General features: G+C 46.0%; 1 protein-coding gene across 1 annotated transcript in view; it reads right to left on the reverse strand.

Annotated features, from left to right (window-relative positions):
• The window catches only part of LOC129714205 (RAC-beta serine/threonine-protein kinase-like), an 81,146-nt gene extending 67,798 nt beyond the window's left edge, over positions 1-13,348 (reverse strand). The window contains 1 exon segment of the mRNA XM_055663730.1: positions 13,219-13,348. The gene's annotated coding sequence lies outside the window, so the exon portion shown is untranslated.
• Positions 13,349-14,236: the final 888 nt, after the last annotated feature.

The raw sequence follows: 14,236 nt of genomic DNA on the forward strand, positions 1-14,236 counted from the left end.
TAGTTGCTTTCAAATAACCTTTCTATTTCTCTCATCCGGGATTTAATCCAAGATTGCCCACAAAGGCAGAGTGCGGATAGGTTTGTGGATCCATTGGCACTGCAAACTAAATCGGTCTCATGTTTAGCAGTTGCTTTCCAGTAATATAAAGTGCACAGAGGAAATGCTGCACAAACAGCAGATACCATCTACACTTACAACACGCACGTCACAAGTATCTGGTAACCAACAGGCAGCCAGAAAAATACTTCATGTAATGTCTATATATACCCCTGCACCCCTTCACACAAACTCCATCCTTATCAAACCTCAGCAACATAAGAACTACATTCTAAACCTTTGTAAATATTAATCCTCCACTTGTGTCCTTTTTTCCAGCCCAGATGTTTACCCAAATTTCCCTGTTAATCCTTCATTAAAATATGATGTTTGTTACTTATAACCATATGACAATTACAGCACGGAAAACAAGCCATCTCGGCCCTTCTAGTCCGTGCCCAACACTTACACTAACCTAGTCCCATCTACCTGCACTCAGACCATAACCCTCCATTCCTTTCCCGTCCATATACCCATCCGATTTATTTTTGAATGATAAAATCGAACCTGCCTCCACCACTTCCACTGGAAGCTCATTCCACACAGCTACCACTCTCTGAGTATAAAACGGAGCTAAACAGAATGCGAGGGTTTAGTATACACTCGAGTAACACTAGCTTAAGGTCAAGCAATTGAGTGGCCTCCTCCAGTCCTATGAAACTATTTTAGTTTAGAGATACACCAAGGAAACAGGCCTTTCGGCCCACCAAGTCCATGCCGACTATCGATCACCCGCTCACACTTGCTTTATGTTATCCCACTTTCTCATCCACCCACAGGGGGTGGGAGATTGCACCCTTCACGTGTTTCGACGAATGCAATCAACCTGGCGTGCACAATCAAAAAAGATCAAATAGAACAAATGTTCAAGAAGGAACTGCAGATGCTGGAAAATCGAAGGTAGACAAAATTGCTGGAGAAACTCAGCGGGTGCGGCTGCGTCTATGGAGCGAAGGAAATAGGCAACGTTTCGGGACGAAACGTTGCCTATTTCCTTCGCTCCATAGATGCTGCCGCACCCGCTGAGTTTCTCCAGCAATTTTGTCTACCATCAAACAGAACAAGTTGCCCTGCAACTTTAGGCTGTGCACGCCATACGCAAGAACATCCAACCACCGATAAATTGCGGCAATTTACAGAGGCCAATGGGGATCATGACAGAAGTCTCCTCGTGGCGCTCCCTGGAAGCAACGGCGCGATGCACTCTGTGATACGTCAGGCGACAATTCTGTCAACATGTTGGACAACGACAGAAGCCAACAGCGAGCTACATCGTCTGACACACAGGCGAACGAACAGAGGCCAATCAACCCTACAAATCCACACATCTCTTTGCGATGTGTAAGAAAGCCAGTGCACCCGGTGGAAACCCACGTGGTCACAAGGAGTCAAGTCAAGTCAACTTTATTTATATAGCACATTTAAAAAACAACTCTTGTTGGCCAAAGTGCTTTACATTTGTTATAAGAATAGTCTAAACAAACAAACTACATACATATATACACATAACCCTCGCTCTGTGGATGTCAGGAAAGGCTTGGGAGTATAGATATGTTTTTGGTCTTAACTTAAAGGAGTCGATGGAGGGGGCAGTTCTGATGGGAAGGGGGATGCTGTTCCACAGTCTAGGAGCAGCAACCGCAAAGGCGCGGTCGCCCCTAAGCTTATGCCTAGACCGCGGGATATTCAGCAGCCCCAAGTCTGCCGATCTGAGGGACCTGGAGGTGGAGTGGTGGGTGAGAAGATTTTTAATGAAGGAGGGAGCAAGCCCATTGAGGGCTTTGTAGACATAGAGGGGGGTCTTAAAATGTATACGGAACCGCACAGGGAGCTAGTGGAGAGAGGCCAGGATCAGGGTGATGTGGTCCCTTTTTCGGGTGCCCCTCAGGCATCTCGCTGCGGCGTTTTGTGCAAACTCCACACAGACAGCACCAGAGGCCATGATCCACCCGGGTCTCTGGTGCTTTCAGGCAGCAGCTGTGCTGCCGTATTTCTAACAAAAACGCCATTTGGTAGTCCTCGAATATTCTACAGTCCAACACACACCACACATTGAAGCATCGCAATGGTGGGTCGATTGTCCCATCTCCAGGACTATTCCTACAACAAACCTTATCTTCCTGGACACAGATCCGTGTCAAAATCTTCAGGTGTGCCGACAATGTTGTGTCTTTACACTAACCTGGCAGCGCTTCCATCTCTTGAATTGTACAGCCAGAATCCAGTTTTATTGGCATAGCCAGCATTTAAAGTATCTGCAGCCCTGGATCTCCGACAGGGGCCATACTTCATTTTATGGGTCCTATTTACAAACACTTCCCCATTAAACAATTTGCTGTAATGCTGAACGGTTACATTACACTTTATGCTGAAAAGAGAAGTGTAATAATGCGTTACAGCAAATGCTGTATAATGCAGAAGTATTTGTTTCAAGTAAGTTCAGCAAGCAATGTGGATAGTACACTAATTTAGTGCCCTGAACCATTCACCTTTCCTTTTGCCAGACCGGCTGAGTTCCTCCAACAGCTCTCCTTTGTTCCCCGACAGCATTAACTGCGACTCAATCACAAGAGGTATGAGCATTGATGCTATGGTCAAGGAAGCACACCATTGTCTCTACTTCTTCAGAAGACTAAGGCAATTTGGACATCTCCAATGACTCTTCCCAATTTCTATAGACAGCAGTAGACTGCATCCTATCCAGAAGCTTCATAACTTGGTTTGTCAATACCCTAAACCGCAAGAAATTGCAGAGTGTAAATGCAGGCCAGTCCAACATACAAACCAGTCTCTAACCCCAAGCAATGCCATCTGTATTCCTATTTCCACACTTCACACTGCCTCAGGAATGCAACCAACAGTGGTGGCACAGTGACACAGCAGTAGAATTGCAGTCTTGCAGCACCAGAGAGCCAGGTTCAATCCTGACCTCGGGTGCTGTCTGTGTGGAGTTTGTACGTTCTCCATGTGACCGAGTGGGTTTTCTCCAGGTGCCCCCATTTCCTCCCACATCCCAAAGACAGTGGGTTTGTAGGTTAATTGGCTTTGGTGAAATTGTAAATTGAGATCGTTGGTTAGCGAGAACTCGGTGGGCCAAAGAGCCGGTCTCCACAGTGTATCCCAAATCTAAACATGATCAAGCACCACTCACATCCCAATTATTCAATGCAGCCCTTGCACTTCTCATCAGCGAACAAAACACTGTATGTGGTATGTACCTTTGTTAGGTTCCCAAACATGAACTCAACAAATTGATATGTTATTTATGACCCCTTCATATCCTCGGCAAAGCCCCAAATGACCCCCTAAGGGGGTCACGACTCCCAGCTTAAGAACCACTGGTTTAGAGGTACAGCGTAGGGACTGATCCTACAGCTACCAAGTCTAAGCCGACCATTGATCTCCCATTTACATTAGTTCCATGTTGTCCCGTTTTCGCCTCCTACACATTAGTGGTAATTTACAGAATACAATTAACCTACAAATCTGCACATCTTTGAGATGTGGGAGGAAATAAGAGCACCCAGAGAAAACCTCCAGTCACAGGCACAACATACAAACTCTGTCCGTAGTCAAGATCAAATATGGGATCCTGGTGCTAACGGGTAGCAGCACTGCTGTTTCGGCAATGTGCTGCTGCCTATGTGTGGCTGGATTATACTCATGCATGATATGATTTGACTGGATAGCACAGTTTTACCACTGTATCTTGGGTACACATGACAATAAACCAATACAAGCATCCTTGGGCAACTTAAACTAAAGGCTTGCATGTATACGGCTCACATACAGCAGTAGAAACAGTGGTAAACAAGTGAACAAGGCAGTCGTTACATGCACAGCAGGCTCCTGCGAACAATTAACTGAATGAATATTTGTCTATTTCTGATTAAGAATGTTGACTAGAACCATGCACTATGAAAATCCATCTGAATCACAAAAAAAGTATAAAAATAATGCCTCGTGACATGTCCACCTCCACAGTACACTACGCCCTCAAGAACACAGTACACCACTCCCGGCAATGGGATACCAGACCAATGCAGAATACCTCTACAATCCATTTAGTTTAGCACTGAAACAGACTCTTTGGCCTACCAGGTCCACACCGACCACCACCACACACTAACACTATACTACACACACTAGGAACAATTTAACCGACAAACCTGTACGTCATTGAACCCGTGGTCAGGATCTAATCCAGGTCTCTGGTTCTGTACGGCAGCAACTCTACCACTGTGCCAGCGTGTTGGAAGGAGTACCATTTACCAGCTGAGGCAAGAGGTTACTGGATTTTAGTCACTCCGGCCATGACAAGTTGAAGCAAGTCCATGTTAAAAGCCATCCAATTGTTTGGATTTATCAAGCAACTGCATCTTCCATGATAACAAAAACTTTAAGTAAACTGCATCACATTCCATGCAGAGAGGATTTACTGGGTGTGATTATAGTGTGACATTTATGTGGGCAGTTATCATTATGACTGATAAATTTAGTGCACAAGTATAGAAGCAAGATATACAGGGTCAGATCTAATAGGATCACAATGGTCTTCTTAGAGAGGAAAGAACTCACATTTTCTGACTCCGTTCAATTAACAATGTTTCACAAAAAATAGGGGGCAAAGCTTAAGTGTTTAAGAAGGAACTGCAGATGCTGGAAAATGGAAGGTAGACAAAAATGCTGGAGAAACTCAGTGGGTGAGGCTGCATCTATGGAGTGAAGGAAATAGGCAACGTTTTGGGTCAAAGCTTAAGGTTTGCTTTAAAGAAAGTCAAAGTACCTGGATAGACACAAAATGCTGGAGTAACTCAGTGGTCAGACACCATCGCTGGAGAAAAGGATTAGGTGATGTTTCAAATCGAGACCCTTCTTCAAACCGAGAGCCAGCGGAGATGGAAACGAAGGTGTGAAACGGTTCAGAACAAATCAGTGCTGGCACCGATAGCCAAGGAAAGGTGGAGCCCACAATGGTCCAGTGGAACTAGCAGGATGACTAGGATGGGGTTGAGACGGAGAGAGAGAAAACGCAAGGATTACCAAAGTACCTGGTACTGCTGGAGGCTAGGCAGAAGATACAGGTATGGCACTTGCAAAACCATCATGGAGTTTGCCAATTCCTTCACAGACACATTGGAAAAGTGGCCTCTAACCGACCAAAAATGAAAGAGTCTCGTGGGCATAGACATTGTAAAGTTAGGCAGAATAAGACAGAACTGAGCAGACCATAATATACTCCAAATGAGCCAAACCCATCAGGAGCAGAGTTAGGAAACAATATCCCCAAGGAGGAGATACTGGGAACTCCCCTGCAGATGCAAGCTAATTCCAGGCAAACTGTACATTGCAGTTCCGATCTGCAATATCCAAGAGACTGAGAAAGATGGTAGGTAGGTGGATTTAAGGGAATTAGCTCACAGGTCAATGATCTCACAAAATGATAAAATAGGTATCAGTTTACTTCTTCCTGTTCCCAGAAGAACAAGGGCAGTGTCCTCAGCAGCTCCAGTGCCGAACCAGAGGCAGGAATGGAAAGATGAAGATCGTTCTTGGGAGTGGATGCACCACAGAATTGTCCAAGCAATACCTGGTTCTAGAGTGAAATTACAAGACGTCGGAAGACCTGATGTGTACAAGTGCGACAACCTTCCCCTCTCCCCACCCCCCCCATTCAATGTCCCAATTGAATTAATGAAGTCCCTGTTGAAAATACGTTTGCCATTTTAATACAAGGAAGCCAGCAACCAAGCCCAGTGGCTAACTTGCAGTAACGTGGTAATTTTACAAGATGGTCAAGTGATAGGTAACGTGTACAATTTTCCTGCCCATCTTCAAAATAATACCTGGGGGATTCCCATCTTGCACTCGAGGAAGAGACCTTTATTTAACATCTTTGTGGAAATACTCTCTTACCAGTTGAAATAAAAAATTTTTAAACGCTCAAGTCTCCAGAATGGGGACTGAATCCAACAACCTTTGCAGAGGTCAATATTTAGGTGCACATTACCTTCCAGCCAAGCCACACAGGAATAACATTTCAAATGTGTTTGCCAAGGGTTTTATTGGATATAAAATAACAGGAGGTAAAGGAAGTTCAGTAATTTGATTGAACAACAGAATTGGCTTAAATTCAGAATGGTCGGCTCCATGGGCTTTGATTGCAGAGTGCTGCCTGCATCATCACAGGATCAGGTTACTTTGGAGAAGGGGAAATTCCTTAATCCCAATGGCACCTACTGTGATGAACTATAGGTTATATGGGTTGAAAGGGATGTCTATGTTTCGACAGACATGGGTCAAATGCTTGCAAATGGGACGAGTTTAGATGGTCGGCATGGACGAGTTACGCTGAAGGCCCGTTTCTGTGCTGTGTGAATGTCCCAGAAATTCTGACAGGACAAGTATGTCCTAACAAACCCGCCCTCTAAACGAGGCATTCTAAACAGCGATGACTGGTTATTAACTCAATAGTCAGACAAAACATCTTAGACAGTTGAAGGGTTTCGGCCCAAAACGTTGCCTATTTCCTTCGCTCCATAGATGTTGCTGTACCCACTGAGTTTCTCCAGCACTTTTGTCCAGCTTAGACAGTTCACAACTTTGGACCTTTTCAATCAATTTCTTCAACATTCTTTAGACAAGTCAAAACCCCACAACCCCAGAAAACAGTCACTGGTGTGGTTCAAATATTCATTTCATATTTAACAATTGCCGCTTGCCCAATATCCCTCAAGGTTCAGGTTCACGACAGATAGGTTGGACACAGATCATTGGAATTTCATTGAACAAGCAAAGTAGATCCAGGGACAAAATCTGCTCTGATCCCTTGGCAACCATGAACTTGGTCATATTTAAGAAAGAACTACAGATGCTGGAGAAACTCAGCGAGTGAGGCAGCATCTATGGGGCGAAGGAATGCGTAACGTTTTGGTTCGAGATCACAGATCATTGGAATTTCATTGAACAAGCAAAGTAGATCCAGGGACAAAATCTGCTCTGATCCCTTGGCAACCATGAACTTGGTCATATTTAAGAAAGAACTACAGATGCTGGAGAAACTCAGCGAGTGAGGCAGCATCTATGGGGCGAAGGAATGCGTAACGTTTTGGTTCGAGATCACAGATCATTGGAATTTCATTGAACAAGCAATGTAGATCCAGGGACAAAATCTGCTCTGATCCCTTGGCAACCATGAACTTGGTCATATTTAAGAAAGAACTACAGATGCTGGAGAAACTCAGCGAGTGAGGCAGCATCTATGGGGCGAAGGAATGCGTAACGTTTTGGTTCGAGATCCTTCTTCAGACTGATGTGGAGGTTCACCTCCACATCAGTCTGAAGAAGGGTCTCGACCCGAAACGTCACCCATTCCTTCGCTCCATAGATGCTGCCTCACCCGTTGAGATTCTCCAGCATTTTTGTCTACCTATGAACTTAGTCATGTTCCTTTAGCAGATTTTGATACAAGCAGTCAACTTCAGATCACTTGCATTTGGAGTCATGAACTCTTCAATCAAGACCACTGTTTCATTTCTGCAATATCTGGATGCACTCCTCCCACCAAAACCTTCCTACAGCTTCAAATACACAAACAAACAGTCGCTTGAATAGCCTCTTATTCGCATCCCCTAAATGGAAGCTCACCAAAACACCTACCAAGTATCTGCTGAATTACACCAGATACTGGAATTGCCAGCTTAGAAACCAAGTTTCATACTCCTTTATCTCTCAGGTTCCTACTAACACACCATCTCCAGATCACCACCTGCTAAGAAAATACTAATAATAAGGTGCTGCAGATGCTGGTTTACCAAAGGTAGGTAAAATGTTAAAGTAACTCAGCAGGTCAGGCAGTATCAAAGAAAGAAATGTTTGAAGAAGGGTTTCGGCCCGAAACGTTGCCTATTTCCTTCGCTCCATAGATGCTGCTGCACCCGCTGAGTTTCTCCAGCTTTTTTGTGTAACCTTCGATTCTCCAGCATCTGCAGTTCCTTCTTAAACAAAGACAAAATGCTACCTGACTGACAGAGGTACTCCAGCATTGTCTTCCTGAGAAACACTTCAATTTGGGTTATTGATGGGGGATGATCAGCCATGATCACAATGAATGGCGGTGCTGGCTCGAAGGGCCGAATGGCCTCCTCCTGCACCTATTTTCTATGTTTCTATAATTTGACTGGAGATACTGTGCGGAAGGGGGGCTTTGGCCCACTGAAACCATGCCAACCAGCATTCACCCTGTACAAACCAGCACCATCCTACACACTAGGGACAATTTATAATTTTATCAAAACCAATTAACCTACAAGCCTGAAGGTAGACAAAAATTCTGGAGAAACTCAGCGGGTGAGGCAGCATCTATGGAGCGAAGGAATAGGTGACCTTTCCGGTCGAGACCCTTCTTCCGACTGAAGTAGGAAGCATCTCTGGAGAGAAAGAATGGATGACATTTCGGGCCGAGAAGTCTGAAGAAGGGTCTTAACCCAAAACGTCACCCATTCCTTCTCTCCAGAGATGCTGCCTGTCCTGCTCAGTTGCTCCAGCATTTTGTGTCTACCTTGGGTACCCATTACATGTGTCCCAAGAATCACAGCTGCTCACTGGACTGGAATTGCCAGCTTAGAAACCACTGCAGCTGCAAGTCCAACTCTCTAATGTGGAGGGTGGGTTTCTAAGGACCCACTTTCCTGCATGTTCCAGAGGCTACACATAGCCAGGTGGAGAGATACAAGATCTGATGGACAAAGCATGACTACACAGCACAGATCAAAGCAAACAACGGGAGTCCTTTTCTGCAGCCATTCCCCAAGCCAAACAGAACAGGGCAAACCCAACTAAATATCTCAGACCTCGCATTCAGCTTTGTCGAGCAAGAACAAATATAGACTAGCGGGTGATCTACCATTATCTGTTCTGAACTTTCAGGGTCAGGTTTGTATAATCAGTAGCTTCATCTTTGGAAACTCCACTACACTACCACCCACCTGCTATTAGTTTCGAACACAAGCCCTGTGCAGCATGCAAGTTGGACCAAAACATTATCTACTCCCAAAAATATTGTCCCGAAGAAGCCCCCATGGCAGAGACACTCCCCGCTTGAGGAGTTTGATTCTCGCTCGCATGCCCCAGTGGAATAACAACATGCATAGTTTGGAGACGGGTCTCGACCCGAAATGTCACAATCCATGTTCTCCAGAGATACTGCCTGACACCAGCAGCTGCAGTTCCTTGTTTCTGCAAGATACACAACACAGATTGGTGGGAAGGCAGCAGATGCCAAATCTGTCCTCCTCCCTACTCAAATGCTACCTGACCTATTGAGTGTTTCCAGCATTACCTATCTCGATGACCACATGCAATCTTGGTGACCTGCACACAGGGCTGTTACCCCTCGGCATTAAGGAACATGTATTAGTGGTATATCTGTGGGAAATCACCCGTCCTCCAGTCAGCTGGCTCATTTCAGCTATTCCTCCAGTTCTTTCCCCTTCCTACCCTCCCCCACCCCACCCCCACTTTCAGTCCGAAGGGTCCCAACCCAAATCATCAACTATCCTTTTTCTCTGGAGATGCTGCCTGTCCCGCTGAGTTACTCCAGCACTTTGTGTCTATCTTTGGTATCAACCAGCATCTGCAGTTCTTTGTTTCTACAACCTTCATTCCCGAGGGGGACTGTCTCTTTTATTCATCAGCCTATTCCAAAGAGGGAGATAAAGAACCTTATCATAGGACAGGTCACACTAAATGACAGGCAGCTGTGGAGGCCAAGTCACTAGATATTTAAGATAAACACAAAATGCTAAAGTAACTCAGCAGGTCAGGCAGCATCTGACTGACCAACTGAGTTACTCCAGCATTTTGTGTCTACCTTCGATTTAAACCAGCATCTGCATTTCCTTCATTGGCACAATATTTTTAAGGTGCAGATTAATAAGGATGTCAGGGGTTATGGGGAAAACGGCAGAAGAATGGGGTTGAGGGGGAAATTAATCAGCCATGATTGAATGGCAGAGTAGACCTGATGGGCCAAATGGCCTAACACTGCTCCTGGAACCAAGGAACTTGCTAACTCCTCAATGCACAAAAGAAAAATACCGCAGACGCAAAAAAATCCAAAATAAAAACTATGCTGGGAACACTTAGCAAGTAAGGCAGCATCTATGAAGAAAGAAAAACAATGCGGTGCTGGCTCGAAGGGCCAAATGGCCTCCTCCTGCATCTATTTTCTAAGTTAGTCTTTCAGGTCAATTACCTTTCACCATTATGGGCAGACGTGATAGAATATCTATTTTCCTAAACTGGTGCTGCTTGACCTGCGACTGTTTTAATTCTACAATTCCCTCCTCAGTTAAACACTGATGTCAGTCAGATCTGTAACCAACACCTGCAGAAACTATCACACCTTCCACTCACAAAACACCACCGCCTCCCGAAGTCTCTATTAACAGCATACATCCTGCAAGGTGGAAACATTAACAAGTACTTGTGGCAAGAATATCTTTCATGGATTGAACAGGCTACATACCTCTTGAGACCAGGCAAGCAGACGGTCCTAATTCCCACAGATTTCACCACACACCACACCATGCAAAGCTTCCAAAGTCCCACAGCTCAATCATCAGAGGCTCTCACCTCATCAGCATACAATCTGCACACAGTCATATCACAGGAAACAAGAGCCTATTCTTGGGTGACAACTCAGAACATACATTCACCAATAAGCATTTGACTGAAGGGGGAATTAGACAACAACACTGTGTGTATCTAGAAGAAAATCTCCCATTCTACGAAAAAAATAGACTACATCAATCACTCCAATAAGTAATAGGTGTGTATTTCCCTCCTCACCCACAAGGCAGCCTTAGAAAGTTAATGGCATGTTAGCCTTCATTGCGAGAGGATTTGAGTTAAAGAGCAAGGACTTTACTGCAGTTGTACAGGGCCCAGGTGAGACCGTACCTGAAGTATTGTATTGCTCCTCATTGGTTTATCAACATGAACAAAGTTGTGCCAATGAAAGTCAAAGAAGCCATTATGAGACTGAGAGCAAGAATACAACTGTTAGAGACGTCAGCCAAACCTTAGGCTTACCAAAATCAACTGTTGGGAACATCATTAAGAAGAAAGAAAGCACTGGTGAGCTTACTAATCACAAAGGGACTGGCAGGCCAAGGAAGAACTCCACAGTTGATGACATAAGAATTCTCTCTATAATAAAGAGAAATCCCCAAACACCTGCCCAGCAGATCATAAACATTCTTCAGGAGTCAGGTGTGGATTTGTCAATGACCACATTTAGCAGAAGTCTTCATGAAAAGAAATACAGAGGCTACACTGCAAGATACAAATCACTGGTTAGCTGCAAAGATTGAATGACCAGGTTACAGTTTGCCAGGAAGTACTTAAATGAGCAACCACAGTTCTGGAAAAGTCTTGTTGACAGATGAGACAAAGATTAACTTATATTAGAGTGATGGCAAGAGCAAAGTATGGAGGAGAGAAAGAACTGCCCAAGATCCAAAGCATGCCACTTCATCTGTGAAACACGGTGGAGGGAGTGTTGTGGCCTGTGCATGTATGGCTGCTGAAGGTACTGGCTCAGTTGCCTTCATTGATGATACAAATGCCGATGGTAGTAACATAATGAATTCTGATGTGTAGACACATCCTATCTGCTCTAGTTCAAACAAATGTTTCAAAACTCATTGGCTAGTGGTTCATTCTACAGCAAGCCAATGATCCCAAACACACTGCTAAAGCACCAAAGGAGTTTTGCAAAGCTGTAAAATGGTAAATTCTTGAATGGCCAAGTCAATCACCCGATCTGAACCCAATTGAGCATGCATTTTATACGCTGAAGAGAAAACTGAAGGGGACTGGCCCCATGCAAAGGATATGCAACTAAATACTAAACATGACTACTTTCATTTACATGACATTGCTGTGTCCCAAACATTATGGAGGGCACTGTACATAACGGAGCACAATCCCCAGCCTGGAATCCTCAGAGCCACAATCCCCCATCCTGGGATCGATACATTAAAATATTTCACTCAACAACCCATCCCGGTGAAAATCGCACATTAAAAATTAGATTAACCACCCTGACGGTGGGACCACACAATAAGTATCGTGGTGCATTCTCTAGCCCGGGATGCTCACGACGTTGCACATCAGGGGTGGAAGCCGCACACACACTGGGGCCACACACACACACACACATTAGGGTCACACACACACACACTCACACACACTGGGGCCACACACACACACACACATTAGGGCCACACACACAAACTCACACACACTGGGGCCACACACACACACATTAGGGCCACACACACAAACTCACACACACACACACTGGGGGGCCACACTCACACACACACACACACATTGGGGCCACACACACTGGGGCACACACACTCACACACACTGGGGTTACATATACCACACACTCGAGCCACAATACACAGACACTCGAGCCACACTCACTGGGGACACTCATTCACACACAAACGGGCCCACATCCACACACTGGGCCCCACACACACACATTTAGGGTCACATTCACACACACACTCACACACACACTGGGGCCACACACACTCACACGGCCACACACACACACTGGAGGTTACACATACGCAGACACACGAGCCACACTCACTGGGGCCACACACACACTCTCACACACTTACACTGGGGCCACACACACTCATTCACACACAAACGGGCCACGGCCACACACTTACACACACACACACACACACACACACACGGACACCACACACACGGACACATTCACACACAAACACACTGAGGCCACACATAAACACACACACACACACTCACTCACACACAATAACAAAGAGAGCCACACATTTTTCCCCGCTCACCTCCCTCCCTCCCCTCACTGAACCAGTGGGTCATTGCTGCCCCTCAGGCCCGGGTTAGAGCCGCTCGCCGCCCGCCCGCCGCGCTGGGCCCAGGGAGGGGGCACTTCCACTCGACCCCCTTCCCCTTCCCCTTGCCCGGCCCCCGGCGGCCGATCCCTCCCGCCTCAGCTCGACTCGGTACACGAGCTACACGGGGCACCGGCGCTCGCGACCCTACCTCCCGCCGGCCTCGCTCTCTCTCCCCGCTCCTGCCTCAGGCTCTGCTCGCACTGAGCGGCTAGGCCCGGCTCCCGGACATGACTCTCCGACGGCCGGAAATCATCCGCCCGCCGCGGCATGCTGGGAGGAAGGTCAAAGCGGAGCAGCCAATCATCGCCCCCCTCTTAGCGGCCCCCTTAACCAACAGCCAATCAACGCCTTCCTCTCAGCGGCCGCCTAACCGCCATCCAATCACAGCCGTCCTCTCAAACGCCCATTAACCGCCTGCCGTTGGTGTCCAATCAGCGAGGCGGTAACGGCGGCGTCCCTAACACCATTGGATGGCGAAGAGCCAATCGTAAGCGGGGGATGCAGCGGCCAATCGGAACTGCAGAGCTGCAAGCCAATCAGGAGCGGGGACATCTGAGGACATGGAAATGCAGGTAACCAGGTAAAAACACCTGATGGTCAAATCAAGTCATTTTTATTTCTATAGCACATTTAAAAAACAACTCTCGTTGACCAAAGTGCTTTACATTGGTGGAGGAACTAACGTTATACAACAGTGTTTCATAGATTAAGTAGTAGTAGTATGTAGTAGTAGTATATCTTTATTGTCATTTCCTGAGTATTCACATACCCAGAGGAAACAAAAAAACGTTGCTCAACCAGTGTCCATTCAGTGTGCATTAAAAATAAATAGAAATAAAAAATACATATATCATGAACAAATTTAACACTCTACTAAACATTCAACAGGCGTTCCGATCGGCAGCGGCACAACAGTGGCTCTGCTGCAGTGTGTCCAGGTTGGGGGGTTTGTGCGCGATACTTGGCAGGGGGCAAAGTCCATTTAGCAGTCTTATAGCCTGTGGGAAGAAGCTGAGGAGCATCCTGCTGGTTTTGCAGCTAATCCTCCTGTACCTCTTCCCAGATGGCAGGATGGAGAAAATGTCATGCGATGGGTGGTAGGGGTCTTTGATGATGGAGATGGCTCTGCTGATACATCTCTTCCTGTATATGTCCAGCAGGAAGGG

The sequence above is a fragment of the Leucoraja erinacea genome, chromosome 38 (genome assembly GCF_028641065.1).
Source record: "Leucoraja erinacea ecotype New England chromosome 38, Leri_hhj_1, whole genome shotgun sequence".
Taxonomy (NCBI): domain Eukaryota; kingdom Metazoa; phylum Chordata; class Chondrichthyes; order Rajiformes; family Rajidae; genus Leucoraja; species Leucoraja erinaceus.